This window comes from Falco punctatus (assembly GCF_963210335.1).
Source record: "Falco punctatus genome assembly, chromosome: 1".
Taxonomy (NCBI): domain Eukaryota; kingdom Metazoa; phylum Chordata; class Aves; order Falconiformes; family Falconidae; genus Falco; species Falco punctatus.
In genome coordinates, this window is record NC_137580.1 from 64838387 (window position 1) to 64854662 (window position 16276).

The window sequence follows — 16276 nt, forward strand, 5'->3', positions numbered from 1 at the left end:
TTTTGTTTGGGTTTTTTTGTGTGTGTGTGTGTTTTTATTTTCTTGTTTGTTTGGTTTTTTGTTGGTTGGTTGGTTTAGTTTTTGGCTAAGGCTGACTTTCTTAGCTGAGAACAGGCTAAGTATGTCCAAAGCAACTCAGCAGCTGGTGAAAGTAAAGCCAGAGCAGAGGTATTTTTTCAAGTTAAAATGAAGTATGGGAGAGCCACATTTTGATTAAAAAAAAAAAAAAAAAAAAAAGAATTAACCTTGAACCTCTCCCCAAAGTCTGATTTAAACATGAATCTCATTTGAGTTTAAAAAAAAATAAAAAGAAAAAAATGTAATTCACTGAGCTCTTTTATGCAGCATCTGCAGTTCCTGGTTTGGGGAAGCAATGAACTAGCTAAAGAAAACCAAAGTGCAAGAGAATGGTGCTGAGTACAGACATCACCTACACAGGGGGCAGAAGTAGAGAGGCTGTTAACTTTTCCCCCAGGTTTGTGCCTTGTCCCCTGTCCGGTGTGCTGAATGGATCACCAGGTGGATTATTGTTTCCTTGAAAGTGCTGATAGAGATTATTCTTTGCAGTAGAGAGTGACATCTTTGATGGCACCAGAGACTCCTTACATACAGGGTTAGATTAACCCATGTCCCTGTTTAAGATTTTGTGAAGTCCTGGCAAGGAATAATATTCCCTGTTAATCCCTGGTTTAGTTAGAGCATCTCAAGATGAAGCTGCTTTGCACAGGGGAGTGTTGCTTGGTGGATAACAAGAGGTAGGTGATAAGGAAATGGATAACTAGGGAGGAAAAATGGCATGAGGTTCAGGCCATATCAATGGCTAAGCAAAGAAAAGTGCAGTAAACTAATTGCAAGTCAGGCAGGAGCACATAAATGAATCCACCTTCAAGGCAAAAATCTATAGAAATCTGCCGCTAGCTCTTCGCCTTTTCAACAGTCCATTTTCCTGATGCTTGAAACACCCTTTTCCATTACTCTCTACTCCCACCACTTTCAAATATCTAGAGAAGGGGTAAGAGAGGAATGAGTTTTGCAGTGAGCTCTGAACCCATTTAGAATGATGCTAATATACATGAACTGGTGGACTCCCATGTCTGGTTTTGCCTTCCTGAAGTTGTACATCCCTCTTTTTCTGTGCTGGATACCTGAAGTATATTTTCAGTGATTAGTGGCTAGTGATTATCCCTCGGAGAGAGGTGGCAGCTTTCCTCCTCTGCCCATGGTGGGAGATGGACGGATCAACTCGGATGCTTGGCCAAAAGGGTTGAGTGGGATCTCAGGGGAGGAGAAGAAGGAACTTAATTTTCTTTTGAAGCACTGCAGTAGCGAAGCCCACAAAGATGATTTGGGGCACCTCCCCTGTGAGGACAAGCTGAGGCAGTTGGGGTGGTTTAGCCTAGCAAAAAGGAGGCTCCCAGGAGACCTTATGGCAGCATTCCAGTACTTACAGGGAGCCTACAGGGAAGGGGGGGAGGGCCTCTTTATCAGGGAGTATAGTAATAGGATAAGAGGTAACAGTTTCAAACTGAGAGTAGATTTAGATCAGATATTAAGAAGAAATGCTTTACTGTGAAGGTGGTGAGACACTGGAACAGGTTGCCCAGAGAAGCTGTGTATGCCCCATCCCTGGAAGTGTTCAAGTCCAGGTTGGACAGGGCTTTGATCAACCTGATCTAGTGGAAGGTGACCCTGTCTGTGGTAGGGGAATTGGAGCTAGATGGTCTTTAAGACCCCTTCTAACCCAAACCATTCTATGGTTCTATGATAATTCTCCTTAGCGCTCACTTGGACAGATAGCCAGCAGTCCCAGCAAAGTCCTGTTGGCTATCCAAAGCATTTCAAATTCAGATCAAAAAAATAGAGAAAGGATGTTTGGAAGGAGTAGATGTTTGATCAAAGAGGCAAAGGTCTGACTCTTATGGGGGGTGAATGGCAAAGGCAATGTTGTTACCTGGGGCCAGCCAGTGGCAGAGCCTGGAGTATTGATCAGTCCAGACTCTGTTGGCTAACAAGAGGGAAATCACTGTTCAGAGTTGTTATGATGTAGTTCAGGTAAGAGGTTGCAAAGGTATAATTTAGCTAGGATTTTATGAAGGAGCAGTTATTCATCACAGAAGATTATGTACGTGGGTTTTTAACGTAATTGCAATGTATGTGCTAGTAAGTTATATAGGAACAGATAACATGCAGTACCCAGAGTTTATTATACAGACGTGATCGTTGTATATGATTATGGAATGTGTGAACAAATTTTGTTAAGATACAAAAAGGGTACAAAAAGGGCTTTTAGGACCTTTTCCCAAAAATGAAATTGTGCTTGCTATTCATCCTGTTCCTCCTGTGCTGGACTCTGTTGTACATCAAGTGCTGTATGTAAGAGGATGTATCCTTTCTGGGAGCTATCATGCTGATACTGCATGTAACATGGAGACAGGGGCCAAGGAGTACAAGTTGCAGAGTCCTTAGTACCTGTGAAAGTCTCTAGAAAATATACTGCAGCTTCAAAAATGTTTTTTCCTTTTGAATACACTTTTGAGGATAGTAGCAGGGCCAAGAGGGAGTTGATATGACCTGTGCTGGAAAAGCCTGTCATCAAGGCTTTTTGAGATGGGAGTACAGGAAAGTCTGGTCTGTTTCTTACAGGATTTTTGTAGGATTTATATTCTTAACCCTAGGAGTCTGTGCTGCTTATCTTTCTGGTGCATCTCACTCAGGTTTGGATCATGTTTCCACAGGCAACTTCTCCCGAGTTAAACCTCCAAAGCATTTAATCTTGAGACAAGCTTGTTAGTTCAGTTCCAGTAGGGCTCAGTGAACAATTGTGTTGTTGAATGGTATTTCATTATCTGTAACAATAACAACTGAAAGGAAAAACCATTGTAGGGACTAGAATTTGGTAAAATTATCTCTACAGCTGACCAAAGCATGACAAAAGAGACTGTGTTTAACAATATAATAAAAATTGTGTGTGCCTTTTTTTTTTTTTTCCTCCAAGTGAAGGAAGATACACTGTGGTATGTCTGAGTATTTACCCTCCATCCTTTCTGAAAAGTGGTGAAATGTAAGCACTACTCACTTACTACACCAAGTGCAGACACCTTCTCTGGCCATTTCACCGTCTTGAACCCCCAGAGGAAAGGTGCCATTTTGTGACCACAGGACTGCAGTTACAGCATGAAAGTACAATTGTTTTTGGTTCTGTGGGATAATAAAACTATGGTGATGATGAATCCAGCAGCTGTGAATACAATTCCCATATCATCCTTTAGGAATAAGTAGAAGAAAATATATTTATTCTGAATCAGTGAGCTTGAGCACTTAGTCAGGTTGTAAGAGAAATGGTAAGACCAGACACTACTTATCTTTTATCATTGTTTAAAGACAGGTTTTTGCAAATTGCTGGCCCACTCCCCCATGATAGGTAGATAGGTAGAAAGGAAATCATTGTGGAAAATGTGTTCTGCCACAGTAACATATAATTATGTGACAAAAAATGTATTGGACTGTGCTGCAGGGAAGGCATTGTGTCTCATTAGTGTTTGGTGGACTTGATCACAAATAACATGTTTCAAAACTGTCAACTCCCTCTAATTCTTCTTCTCTGCTTATACTCATAAACAATCATGTTCAAAATTGGCCAGTTCCTGGAAAGAGACTTCATCCAGACAGCTCCGTTTCTAATAATTTTCTTGTGGAATTAAAGGGACATGTCCTTCAGCAGCTGCACTCTGAGGGACTAAAAGCAGGCAGGCTGTTCTCCGTAAGCAAGCAGTCATTTTTAACCAAGTTAATGATACCAAATTGCCCTGTGCGGTGTGTTATGATAACTGGCTTAATGCAGTTTTCAAAGATCAGTGCTGGGCATACTGAGACACAAGCTAGAAAGCAGTCACAATCTGAGAAATCCCATTTGAGATCTAGTTTTTTTTTCCTCCAGTGGATGAGACAGAATGCAACAAGAGCATTAACAACAGCAGTTTCACTTAGGGCTATGGACCTGTGCCTTGATGCTGACATGCTGCAGGCCGTTTATGAAAAAAGTGAACGATCTGCAGCTGAAGGTGCAATCTCATTATTTTGTCCTTGGCCACCTCAGCAGCTAATAACCGAGGTAAAAATTGCGTGTTGAATTTAACACTTCTTTGTTGTTGGCGTTAGTATTTGAGCATGTGGGTAAAGGGACTGCAATGGAATCCTGTCTGCTTCAGTTCCTCTCATAAGCTTTGCATTTGCAGTGTTGCTGAAATACATGCAAGTGTCCATCCTATCCAAGTTTCCATCTGTTAAGGCAGCAGAGAGGAAGCAGAGGTTTGTTTCTTGGTATCCACAGGCCTTTTGAGATACACCTAGTCCCATCCTTTTTAGTAGGGTCGATGCATAAGGATTGATTTCTTATTGTTTCTATTTTCTTGAAAGACCAGCGTATGATTTTTAACATGCTATATACTCGGTGACAGACAATAATAAAGCATACTACTTTGACCTTTTCAGTTGCTTGCGCTTTTTCTCATTCCCCTTTGTTTATGGCCTCTCAATATAACTGGAAAGGAGAAAGTAGACTGGACAGCTAGTCAAGATGCAGATTATTTAAAATACTTTATTGTTGTGTTAAAAATATATGGTCTTTTGCAGGTGATATTGGGCATTAAAATGACGATAGCCCATTCTTAGCTATAGAAACACAAAGTGGCACAAGTTCAGTTTCGTTTGTAGTGGTTTACAGGCTGGCATCCAGTTTCAACAGCGTTGGTGTAATCTGGATTAAGCCTTGTAGGAGTTAACGGATTTTCTCTTACTGTTGTGAATGAGCCTATTTGTTTTATGGTGGCTGCATGGCTGCTCACCTGGCGACTGCTCCAACTCCAAACTGCTGGCTAGTGGAAAACCTGGGGAAAATTAATCCCATCACTTCTCCCTTCTACCATCTTGATTTGCAGTAGCTAAACCTGCTGCAAATTGTGGCAGATTTTCTCCACCATACAGTCATGGAGATAGTGGCTTGCCTGTCTTGATGCAGAGAGGTAAAAAGAGGTAATGGCTGCCTGTGACCTTTCTTCATGCACTTGTGAAATACAAACAAACCACAGCCCAAACTACAGCTTGAGCGTCTCACTGCGTTTGGTTGTTATCAGCACACCACAAAAATTTTGATCGTCCTTCAGCTTGGTGAAAGTCTAGAGGCTATTTCCATGGCGAGAACACTAAAAGGAGGACAAAATGCTCTGTTAAAAGACTTGTTTGTGCAGGAATGTCTGAGTGTAGTGATGCTGCAAGTGGGAAATAAGAGTGGCAGCAGAACCTGAATTTTCACAGCACAGCTGTGGGTATAATAGATCATTCCAGTTTTCTGGTGGTTCTGAAAATCTACAAGTAGAATATGTATTAAAAAAAAATGGGGGTGATGAAAAAGGAGGGAAAAGAAAACAACCCTACAACTTTGGTCATTTGGTTTATTTCATTTGCTCTCCATCTAATTGTTTTGATTTCAGGCTTGCTGTTATATTTTTAAATTTTATGTCTCTGTAGGGTTGCAATAAAAAAATACAACTAGCGGAATGAGGAAGGGTAGCCAAAGGCTGATTACATTCTGTTGCTTACTGCATAGATTGGTAGATTTTTAAGGTAGAAGGGACTGCGACGATCTTCTAAACTGACCTGCATGCATTAAACTTTACCTACTGAGTGCTTCATCAAGCCTGACAACCTGTGGCTGAACTGACTCACAGTTCTTAAAGTATGCATTCAGTTTTAATTAAAAAAACTTAAAGGTTTAAAAAGATCTAGAGATTTTTAAGATTTAAGGAGAGAGAACTTCCTCCAAGACGTCTGTATAATTTTCTGCCATTTAAACTCAGCTTAAAGAAAAAGGAAATGGAAACACATCTCCCTTTTTCATTGTTCTGACTTCAGTTTACAGCCTGCAGAGATAGGAATGATGTGCCTGATAGACTGAAGAAGAGTCTTAGAAGCATTAGAAACAATCTTTCTGCTTGGATAAATTAAGGCAGTGGTGAATTACTAACCTTTCCCCTTCCTTTTTAGAAAGTAAAGAGGAAACCAAGAGGAAATGCTACTTCATGGAGCCAATAGCACCCAACATCACTTGACTGTGCTCCCAGGGCATCATGGCTCAGGCGTCGTTGCCTGGCAGTTGCTGACTGCGAAGATGTCGCTTAGCTCTGGGAAATCAATGGCACTAGCTGTGGAGTGAAGCATTACTAGCAAAATAAAAATGTCAGAATGAAAGGATGCAGATAGTGGGTAGAGCTGGCTAAAATTTTTCCATCCTAGTGCATTCTTACTGAAAACTGTGGTTTTGATGAAAGCCTTTGCTTTCCTCAAGCAGACGTTGTTGTGCAGAACTTGAATGTATCATTTTCATTTGGGCTTTGAAATGTTCTGGTCTTGTTTGGGGCAAGACAAAAACTCTGTGTTAAAAGTCAAAGCTAAGAAAAAACTTGAATAAATTCAGACAGAAAACTTATTTCTATAGCAAGAGATAAATCTAACTTCTGGTTATGTTTATTTAACTTGTCAGCCAGTTCTAGTTTTCTGAAAATGCATCGGGGTTTGGCGGATATTCACTAAAGAACCAGGCCAAAATGGAAAGAAAATCCAGAATGCAAGTTGTTTTTTAAATCTTTGACATTATGGTAAGAGGGAGCTCAGAGTATGGTTTTACGGATATAGACATTTATTCCAGTTTTCTCCAGCAACATAAATGAGCTTAGCTCTTTTACAGTCATGGGATCAAATTCTTAGCTGATATGAATCGGGGCACCTCTATTGCTATGAGTCAAATTTACATCTGGAATTAAATGACACAGCTTTCTTCATGAAGTCAGGTAAACTAGATCTGCAGGGGTATAAACCTAAATACATGAAATTACCTGATGCAGATTAGTGGCAGATTTGACCTATTTGAGGTTTTGATGAATAATCTGAACCACTGCTGAGGAGTTCTTACCACGGAATTCAATAACTGAGAAGCTTTAAACAGGGTGGCTTGGTCAGATGCTTCTAAAATCAGTTTTCAGAGGTCTTAAGTCTGTTAATGCTGCTCTGTGTAAAGAGCTGAAAAGGGGAAAAGAAAGGAATGGTGTTTGTTGATCCTGCAAATTATAGTCAAAATAGTATAAGTATACAGGAAATGACCTGCAATCCTTGCATTCTGCTGTGGCGATTTTTTATTTTTCATTCTAGCCAATTTTTTTTATCTTGGATGACTTTTATTGCTGCACCAAGTGACCCACAGGCACAGTCTTGCACCGTGGGATGGAGAGACAGAAAGTCACAAGTCTGACTTTGTACCCTGACTTACAGAGATAGCTCAGAAGGGAAAGGACACTTTCTTCCACTGTGGTTTCTCCTTTGTGCCCAAGCAGCTGCCTTCTGGTGCCTCACAGGGGATTTTTCAGAGTGTAGACATATATCCATATCCACAAGCTTTTTTTGTAGCCACTAATCCTTAATGAAGATCAAATAAATATTGGGAGAGGAGAATTTATTTTCCTCCGCCAACTCCTGACTCCCTCATTCTCCTGTTTAAAGAGTATTTCATACTTCTCATTGGTGTAACGCATCCAAAGAGTCCCTTTTAAAAGATTTCCCAATAGGCGCTCCTGTAGTACCTGACTGGGCACCTTAACACTTCTAGAAGGGCTATGCCAGATACATTTAAGATAGAGCTTTAATTCTCTGCTCCATAGATACCTTTGTGTTTCAGTCACTACTACCTCTGAGGAAATAGTTTATATCTAATTTTTTTCTACCTATGGCAAATAACAACAAATGCCATTGTAGCAGCAAGAGGCAGTCATTGCATGTCAGCAAAATTTTATTCAAGTCCTTACTCTCCCCTGTTAGAAAGGTATGGGTTTCTAGCTGTCAGAAACAGAGCAGCAAAACTCAAATTCGGAAAGCCACTGAAAGCCTGAAGGATCCAGTGTTGAGTGCTTTTGTTGTCCAAGCTCACGTTACTGACCCCACAGCTGAGTTGTACTGTGTTTACAAAGCTCGCATCTCACTTTCCATCAAACTGGTGTCATTTAATTTATTCATGTAATTTTTTCCCACATTTGAATGAGGTTTTGTAGCCCTTCCATTACAGTCCCAAGATAAAACTATAGTTTTGTAGTCTGTATTTATAAGCTTTAATTCAGGCATTTGCATTTTACATATTGTCCTAATTAAGCAATGCAAGGAAATAGAACCACATAAGATCCCTTGTCAGAAGAAGAGTCTGCTGTTTCATTGGCAGGGCTCAGAGAAGGTAAGCTTTCTGGGAAAGATGATTGTATGATTGGTGATGCGGTCCTTTTGCAAATCTCAGCCTGTGCTTGTCAAAGAAAACAAATGGAAATAAGTCAAATGCAAGATGGAAAAGTGTATAGAAGTGAAAGTGCCGCTCAGAAACTTTCTTGACTGTTATGACAGTCCTTGTGCTATGCCCATTAAATTTCCTGCAAGTCTCTCCCAAATCAACCCTGTGCAATATCCTTGTGAAAGAAGAGGATTTTAAAAAAACCCGTCACTATGAGGACATCTGTTCTTCCAAAGATATTCCTGCTTTTCTGACCTCTGCTTGGGGTAGGTGAGTTGATTCAGTCACGTTTCTGGAAAGTCTTGGGCTTATTCCAGCTTGTACAATGATGTTGTATTCCACCTCTGTATCTTTCAAACTGGGCTGTGCATTTCCTATGATGGCAACCTGTTACACTCTGAATTCCTTGGAGAATTTCTTTAGAGGTAGTTAATCTCCTAAGATATACCAGTGCTGTAGGGTTTTAATTTGGTGCATTCTTTCAATGTGCCAGATAACTTGTACATATTCACTTAAGGACATAGTTTCTCAAATGGGAACAAAATTAAGGATATCCTTAATGAAGGGTCTGCTTGGTTGCTTCCACCTTCTTCTCTTCAGTAAACGGAAATCTCTGTTTATTAATACAAGATGCAGCTTTGTTACCTAAAATGACTGCTTCTAAAATGTGATTTTGTTGCTAACTTTGCACTGTAGTTGTCTTTCTCACTGTCCCATGTGATTGCATGGCAACTATTTTGCTACATTTGGTGAAGACTTAAAGGCTGAGGAGTATTTTCCTGCCCCGTTCCCAAACAATGAGATACTGCCATATAAATTCAGTCTTAGGCTTTTTAAAAAGTTTATCTAGCTCTTGGTTTTGAGCTCAGTGTACACTACTATGTATTTTCATGCTCTTCAGAAAAAAAATGGCAAGAATATTTTTCATGTACTTTCCTAATTGTATGGCTTCAGAAGCTGGGATTATAAGAAAGAATATCAACTATCTAGACTAGTAACAGAATTATAAATGTTGGTCAACTACATAATCTATGTTGCTTTTCAATAACCTCTTTCTGTCAAGTCACCAAGGCAGATAAGCAGGGTGGTGACATAAAGTGTGTTTTCTGCTATATTAATATAGTTTGAGATTCATCTGCTCTGATTCATGAGGAGTTTTTTAGTGTAAATTCAAAAGAAAATTATTTTATCAGCAAAGTTAAAAAAAATATATACTTCTTCCCACTCAGCTGACATTAGTAGACACATTTGCCTCACCTAGAATGCTATACAATATTCCAAATTTATTGTGACTGTAAACAACAAGTCTGCTTGCTTTATAGCTTTCCTAGGCTCCAACAGTAAAACACAGTATCTCTATCTGCTTGGAATTATGTGTTATAACAGTTTTATGGTATGGAGGGTAAAGCTCTGATAAAGATAAAATAGAGTTTTGCTTTTTTGTGTGACCTTGTCATTTGAAAAAAACACTGCACTCTAACGAGATACAATTTAAAAGACCTCTGGGATCAAATTAAGTTTACTGAGATATTTCTAAGAGTAATTACTGTGAGTTGTCAGTGTGCTCTGTTACAGTTCCTTTCCTTGCAAATGTAGATATCTGGGATTGTATTATGTAGAATGTATTAGAACTCCTACCATTAATGTTTGATGGGAGACAGTAGTGAAAAAGATGGATGCTTATATAACTGACATTTCCAGCATTTATGGCCATAGACTAAAATGCCAGACGCATAATTTCAAGTAAAATGGCAGACCCAACTCAATAATATTTAATGATGTAGTAGACCTTGGCTAGGAGAATAGCTAACGGAAGTCATTGCACTGCATTTATTGAATTGTTAAAATGAGTTGAATAATAATTGTGTTTTGCAGGAGTTTTGTTTTAGAAATTTATTTCTGAGATCTGGTACTCCAGAAATAAATTATTTATCATTCCAGTCAACACAAAATATAGGAAAGACTTCAAGCTAGTTAATTGATGGCAAGATTTTTACACTAACTTTGTCCTGGTGTTTACAGCACAGAAATATATTCAGTAGCTCAGGACACAGTTTGGAAGATTGGATGAGATTGATTTGAAAAGGTAGTGAAAGATCAAATTACCTCTCAGAAGAATGTCCTTTTAGTAGTTTGACTCTTTACAAAGTCAGACCTTTTTGTCTATTGTCATACCTCTAGGAATGTCAAGAGTTAGGTTCTGCGGAGTGTTATATCACAGAGATACTTGTGAGCCATGACTATATCACTGATGATGCCAACAAACAACATAGATTTCTTCATTACCCTTCTGCTAATATTTTAGAAAGCCTGGAATAAGCAGTAAGGACTTGAATTGATGGAGAACCTGAAATTGATGGAGGTCTGTAAGTATCTTGATACCAGGTCCACAGCCACAGTCTCCCAGGCAGGATTTCTCTGCATGGAAATGCACAGAACAAAGGTGGACTGGAGGAAGAAGTGTGCATGTCCTTCATTCCTCATTCTTCAAATGCCAAGATAGTCTTGAATTTTTTAGGTTAAACCAAAACCGGATGCTAGGTAAATAAACAGAATGATGGATCAGTGTGTGTACCTCTCTTCCATATGCAGCTGAAAGAAAGGGATATACACTGACAGAGTCATTAAGTACACTTCTTTAGCCTTAGGATTTCAAGAGGCATAGCAGTTGAGGACATGAAAGATATGGTGGAATAGATTCCCTAAACAGCCCCCTTTGACAGCATCCTTTAACATGCCCTGTGCAGCCTGCCTTCACCACAGTGTCCTGCACCCTTGAAGATGCCTTTTCAGTGGATACAATCTCAGCTGCCAGCAGGACATGGTGGGAGACCAAACATCCCACTTGATAGGGTTTCAGAATGTGCTTTAGTTTTTACTTTGTGGACTGTCAGCTTGAGGAACTATTTAACTCTGTACCACCTCGATCAAGCTCCTTCCCTCCGTGTATTTTTTGGGGTTTTTTTGGGTTTAGTTTTTTGTTTGTTTGTTTTTTGTTTTTTGTTTTGGTTTTTTTGTTTGGTTGGTTGGTTTTTTAAGAGAGAGGCATAATTACCTGCGGTAAATGTAAAAAAGTTTTACTTGCCGTATCTCCGGTAGACCTCTTTACTAGTTATCTGAAAAGAATGAGCCCTGAATATCCAATCTGCTTTCTTTCAATGAAAGTTATGCTTAGTTTTGGCTTTCTTTCAAAAAGCCACCAAGCCTACTTGTCATGACCTTGCATATAAATTTGTCGAAGCTGCATCGCTGTCAATGGGCCATGCCGTGGCTCTTAGCAGTACTTAGTAGGTCTTTCTGTTCTGTGCAGAAGTAAAACTGAACTGGGAAATAGCTACACTTCACATCTGAGAAGTAGACCAGGTTAATGTAAAACTTATGGAGACTTTAGCTTAACTGCAGAATATTTTGAAATACTTCAAGCGTGGGAGGAACGGAAAGGCTGATGTTAATAGATCTCATAGGTAAGGCTGCTATAAGCCCCCAAGACATGGAGTGGTGGAAAGTTTCCAGATATTACAGGTCTGTAGGGGTCATCTCAAGAGCAACCATTAGGTCGTTATTTTTGGCCTTGCTTGTTCAGTGCTGAACAAAACATTTGTCAATCTAAGCAGCTTTCTGAGCTGGTAGAACTCCTGGGTTTAGTGCAAATGGTAGTCATAAGTGTAAATTACTCTCGGTAACAGAATTTCCTCTCACTTCAACAGGGGCAGGATTTTCCTGCAGTGTGAATTTCTGGAAATTTAAACTGAACCTTTCTTGTTTCAGAACTGCCTAAAAAAATCCCCAAATGAGTTGGAAATTGCCCCCTGGCGAGTGCCAGCAGATGCCTAGAAGACATCTCCAGGGTCACTTTAGTACTCTGGATCCTACTCAACTTCTATTAAAGTTAATTGAAAAAACTCCCATTCTCCTGTTGACTTGAAGAGGTTTTGGATGTGGCTTAAATGGCTCTTAGTGGCAGCGGATTATGAGAAGGAACCCCACTGTGCAATTCCAGCCATCTGCCTATGGGTGAGCATTTGATGATACAAGTGTATTTGCTTTGAATATGGCATGAGACACTTCACTTCCAATTAGGCAGTATTTCAGAGTGAAGGAGATCTCTCCCTCTCACCTGAGGTCTTTGTTATCTGAAATCTATTCCGAGCTGGTGATCTATAAAATGGCAATATAAGCTTATGCACAGCAATGTCACAAGTGTCTTCTCTCTGTTCTGTGTATGTAAAATGGTAAGCTAGTACTAGTTTAAGCTAGTGTTCAGATTCTTGTGTCTCTGCTGGATAGATGTAGTGCTGTTTGCATGAGGCATGACAAAATATCATCGTTTCCATCTCAAACCCATGTTCAGAGATACCTTTGTTATTATCAGTCTTTTACTGTATCAGCTGTGATGTTAGATAAGAGAACTGTTTTGGAAACAAAGCAGAGAAGTATGCTGAGTGCCGTATATAAGGACTGTCTTAATTAGCACACACAGCTGTGTGTTGCCCTTTTCATCTAAAACTGGTAAAGAAGGGGAATGATGTGTGTGGAAAGCATATTTGAAGGATGGTTGTCTTTAGCAGTATTGCAACCAGAAAATCAAATGGGGGTTGATGTAAAACACAGCCAGAGACTGTGTAAATTGCCCCATCTGATTAGGAAACAGCGAAGCTGTTAGCATCCTGGAACGATGCGTGTAACAAAATTGCTCAATGGTGTGAATTTGGAAGAGAGCGACTGAGCAGCCTTCTTGTGTGCCAGGCCTCAGCGGTGTCCTGTGCCTGCTTTAATCATCAATTACTGTAATGCTGGGGCAAACTACCGATGACTTAATTATTGTCTGGCGCTCCAGGCCATAGGTGGCTCCTCTAGGCTATGTTACACAGTAAAGGAAATAAAACTGCATGCAGGCCAGAAGGGACAGTACTGTATGTAGCCTCTGTCTCAGGGAACAGGCACTCCTTGAGCCTGTGCTGAAAGTGTCTCAAGGTCTTACTCTGTCAGTCATGAGGAAGAGACATTCCCTAGTCAGGGAACCCATAGCACAAGGATGAAAAGACAGGCAACCATATATTTTATAGGCTTGGGGCAGATGTGTACTACCAGTGCAGGCACATGTAGCAGAAGGCACTTCTGGTTATGAAAGCAATATTTTTTCCCAGGATGGTGAGCCTGAAAGCAGCCTAGATTCTCCATCATGATGAATATCAGAGCAGGAAGCCCTCAGTGGAGTCTCACCTAAGCTCAGAAAGGTTCCCAAGACTAATTTGATTGCTTTCAACCAGTTCAGTTAAGCTTTGGCCTCCTCTCCAACTGAGTGTTTGTCTGCCCCTAGGCATGACAGTCTGCTACTAGTGTCCTTTCTCTGCTGGGCTAGATTGTGTCCTTTATAGGAATTCCCAATATGGATAATACAGACCTTTTGTTGCTTGTGGGTTTTTGCTTATATTGGTCAGAAACATATTCAACATCTGTGGGTTTGACCAACAGAAATTTCAATAAACACACAAATAAGCAAGAAGAAACTCCTTTGCAGGAAAGAGCCTTTAGCTCAGCTCTAAAAAACAGTTGTGATCACGAAGAAGTACGCTACACTACTCTGACGTGGAACAAAATGTTAGATTCCACCCTGTTGCAGGCTACTCTTCTGGGCAGGCACAATGTTGTCCCAGTGAGCCCCTTCCTCGCTCTTGCAGAGAGTTCATTAGTTTACAAAGCTGTGTCTACTTTTTACTTAAATGTTCTTAAAAATGTCATATGCAAGGGCACAATGTATTGACTTAAAGGTGCCTTTAACAAGATAGGCACTTGTGAAAGTGTAGTGTTGATACTGCCCGATGGAAATGGAGTGGAGCTAACTGAGGCTGAGCCAGTCTATGAAAGAGCTGAGTTTGTGGATTCCAAGCAAGACTGGCCGAGAAGCCTTCTGAATATACTGAGGTGCTACTAACTGGAATGAATAGGCTTAATTTGGGGCTAACAAGACTGCATTACCCCAATATAGGGTGCTGCTTCTAGATATGTATCAGATAGAGACATGCATGTCCTGAAATGTCATGGTATCCTCCACGTGTGGCATGTAGCAGGTTGTTTTGCAGAGAATTGTAGCAAACTGCAGAAAACTAAGAGTTAATATGCAGGCCAGCAACTCTAAGTTTTTAAAATTCCCTTCAAGATAATAGATGGAGGAGCTTGCCCATTGTGTTAAAATGCCCAGTTAATTTGAGAGCCAAACAGATGGGAAGTTTTGAGAAGGTAGGAGAGAAAAGGAGATAACAGAAGCTGCAGTTACATACACAAGATCTGCTCTGAAATAACAACTATATATGGAAATGATTTGCAGGATATTGCCCATATGCTTCCCAAACCTGCATCCTGGCTGCAGTGTTTTTGATTACATCCCCAAATGCTGTCACATCTTTTGTAGTGCTGTAGCTGAGAAGGGTTTTGAATGTGAAGCTGGGCAAGCAGCAAGATTAATTTCAATATTAAAAGCTGATGATCTTTCCCAAGGGTGTGCAACAGCACCAGGCCACTAAAGCTGCAGATCTCTCCATGAGCAGGCTGCAGGAACAGGTTGCCTGTCCATTTGTAGCTGGGTGGCACACACCAACCCACCACAGCCTTGCCAGGGACATTGTGCAATGCACACACCTGCTCTCCTAGTGGCAGAAAAAATCATCAAGTCCCTCATCTTCAGGGCCTTGTGCTGTTCTTCCCATCCCAGCTACACCTTCCTGTGACTCCATACTCATCACCTATAGGTGATACATATCAAGATTTTAGGTGGTGGTTTAGATTTAGCTTGACTAACTGCTTTGACAGATGTTTTTGGAGCATCTTGGCATAAAGGATGTACCCCACCCCCCTTATAGCCAATTTGTGACACTTCAAGAACTTGTTTGGTTGTTCTTACTTCCTTAAAATCTCTCAGTTCTCATCTTCCATCCTCATGTTCAGTTGCAGGATTTTTTTTCATTCTGTATACATGCTCCCCACTTCCGAAAGCAAAGGGAGATAGCTGCTTTTGTGTGGACCCCCTCAAACACAGTTTGTATACAAGAGCATTAAAGCAGCTCCAGAAGGAACATGTTTTCTCACATCGGGGAAAAGTGAGGATGCAACAGACCCATCTTTTGCCCTCTGCTCTGTGGAGTCCCTGTGTAAGTATTCATGCTTCTGTTTCTTATCAGTGAACAGGGAATAATGTCATTACCTTCACTGTTCTGGGTGGTTGTACAATAAAACATCAAATCAAATTCACCATAGAAAAAAATCCAAAATGGTACATATTGGGGAAAAAATCAGTCTTAACTGTACACTCAGCAATGGGTCACCAGCTACTTGTTAGCTTTTCAAGAGGAAGATTTTGGGGTTAAAATAGATAGTTCTGCCACAACATTGGCTTAATGATCAGTAGTAGTCCTAAAAGCAGGTGTAAGGTTAGGAATTATTATGAAAGAATAGACAAACAGGGTAGAAGTCATTATTATAGCACTGTATAAATCCATGACTCCCACCCCTTGAGCACTCTGTATTTCTGGCAGCCTTACATTTGAATAATGTTGCTGGAAAAGATCCAAAGGACATATCAAGGACAATCAAAATATGGAAGAGCTTCAGCACAGGCAGTGCTCAAGCAGCTTAGGATTTTTCAAGCTGGAAAAGCAATGGCTGGAGGACTGAAATGGGTTCATAGTAGAGAATGGTTGTTCAGTGTTTCATCCAAGACTTCCAGTTCTAGAGTTTAGCAAGGAAAAACTATCACACAAAGGCTTAAAGCAATTTGTGGAAGCATTTCTTTACAAACCATGTAGTTCTGCCATGGAAACTCTTGATGCAGAGTGTTATAACCACCTCAAGTTTACAAGCATTCAAAAATAATAATTATTAAAAAAACTGACAACAACAAAAAAACCCCACATCACTGGACCAATCCACACCAGAGATGCGAAAAGCTAAGTGTTC

The 16276-nt window shown here is 40.2% G+C and overlaps 1 long non-coding RNA gene across 1 annotated transcript in view; it reads right to left on the bottom strand.

Moving 5' to 3' along the window:
* Positions 1 to 16276, bottom strand: part of LOC308059063 — a 50786-nt gene continuing 34510 nt past the window's right edge. The window contains exon 2 of the long non-coding RNA XR_013926104.1: positions 1 to 16276. This exon is cut by the window's right edge and continues 24464 nt beyond it. This is a non-coding gene — a long non-coding RNA (uncharacterized lncRNA).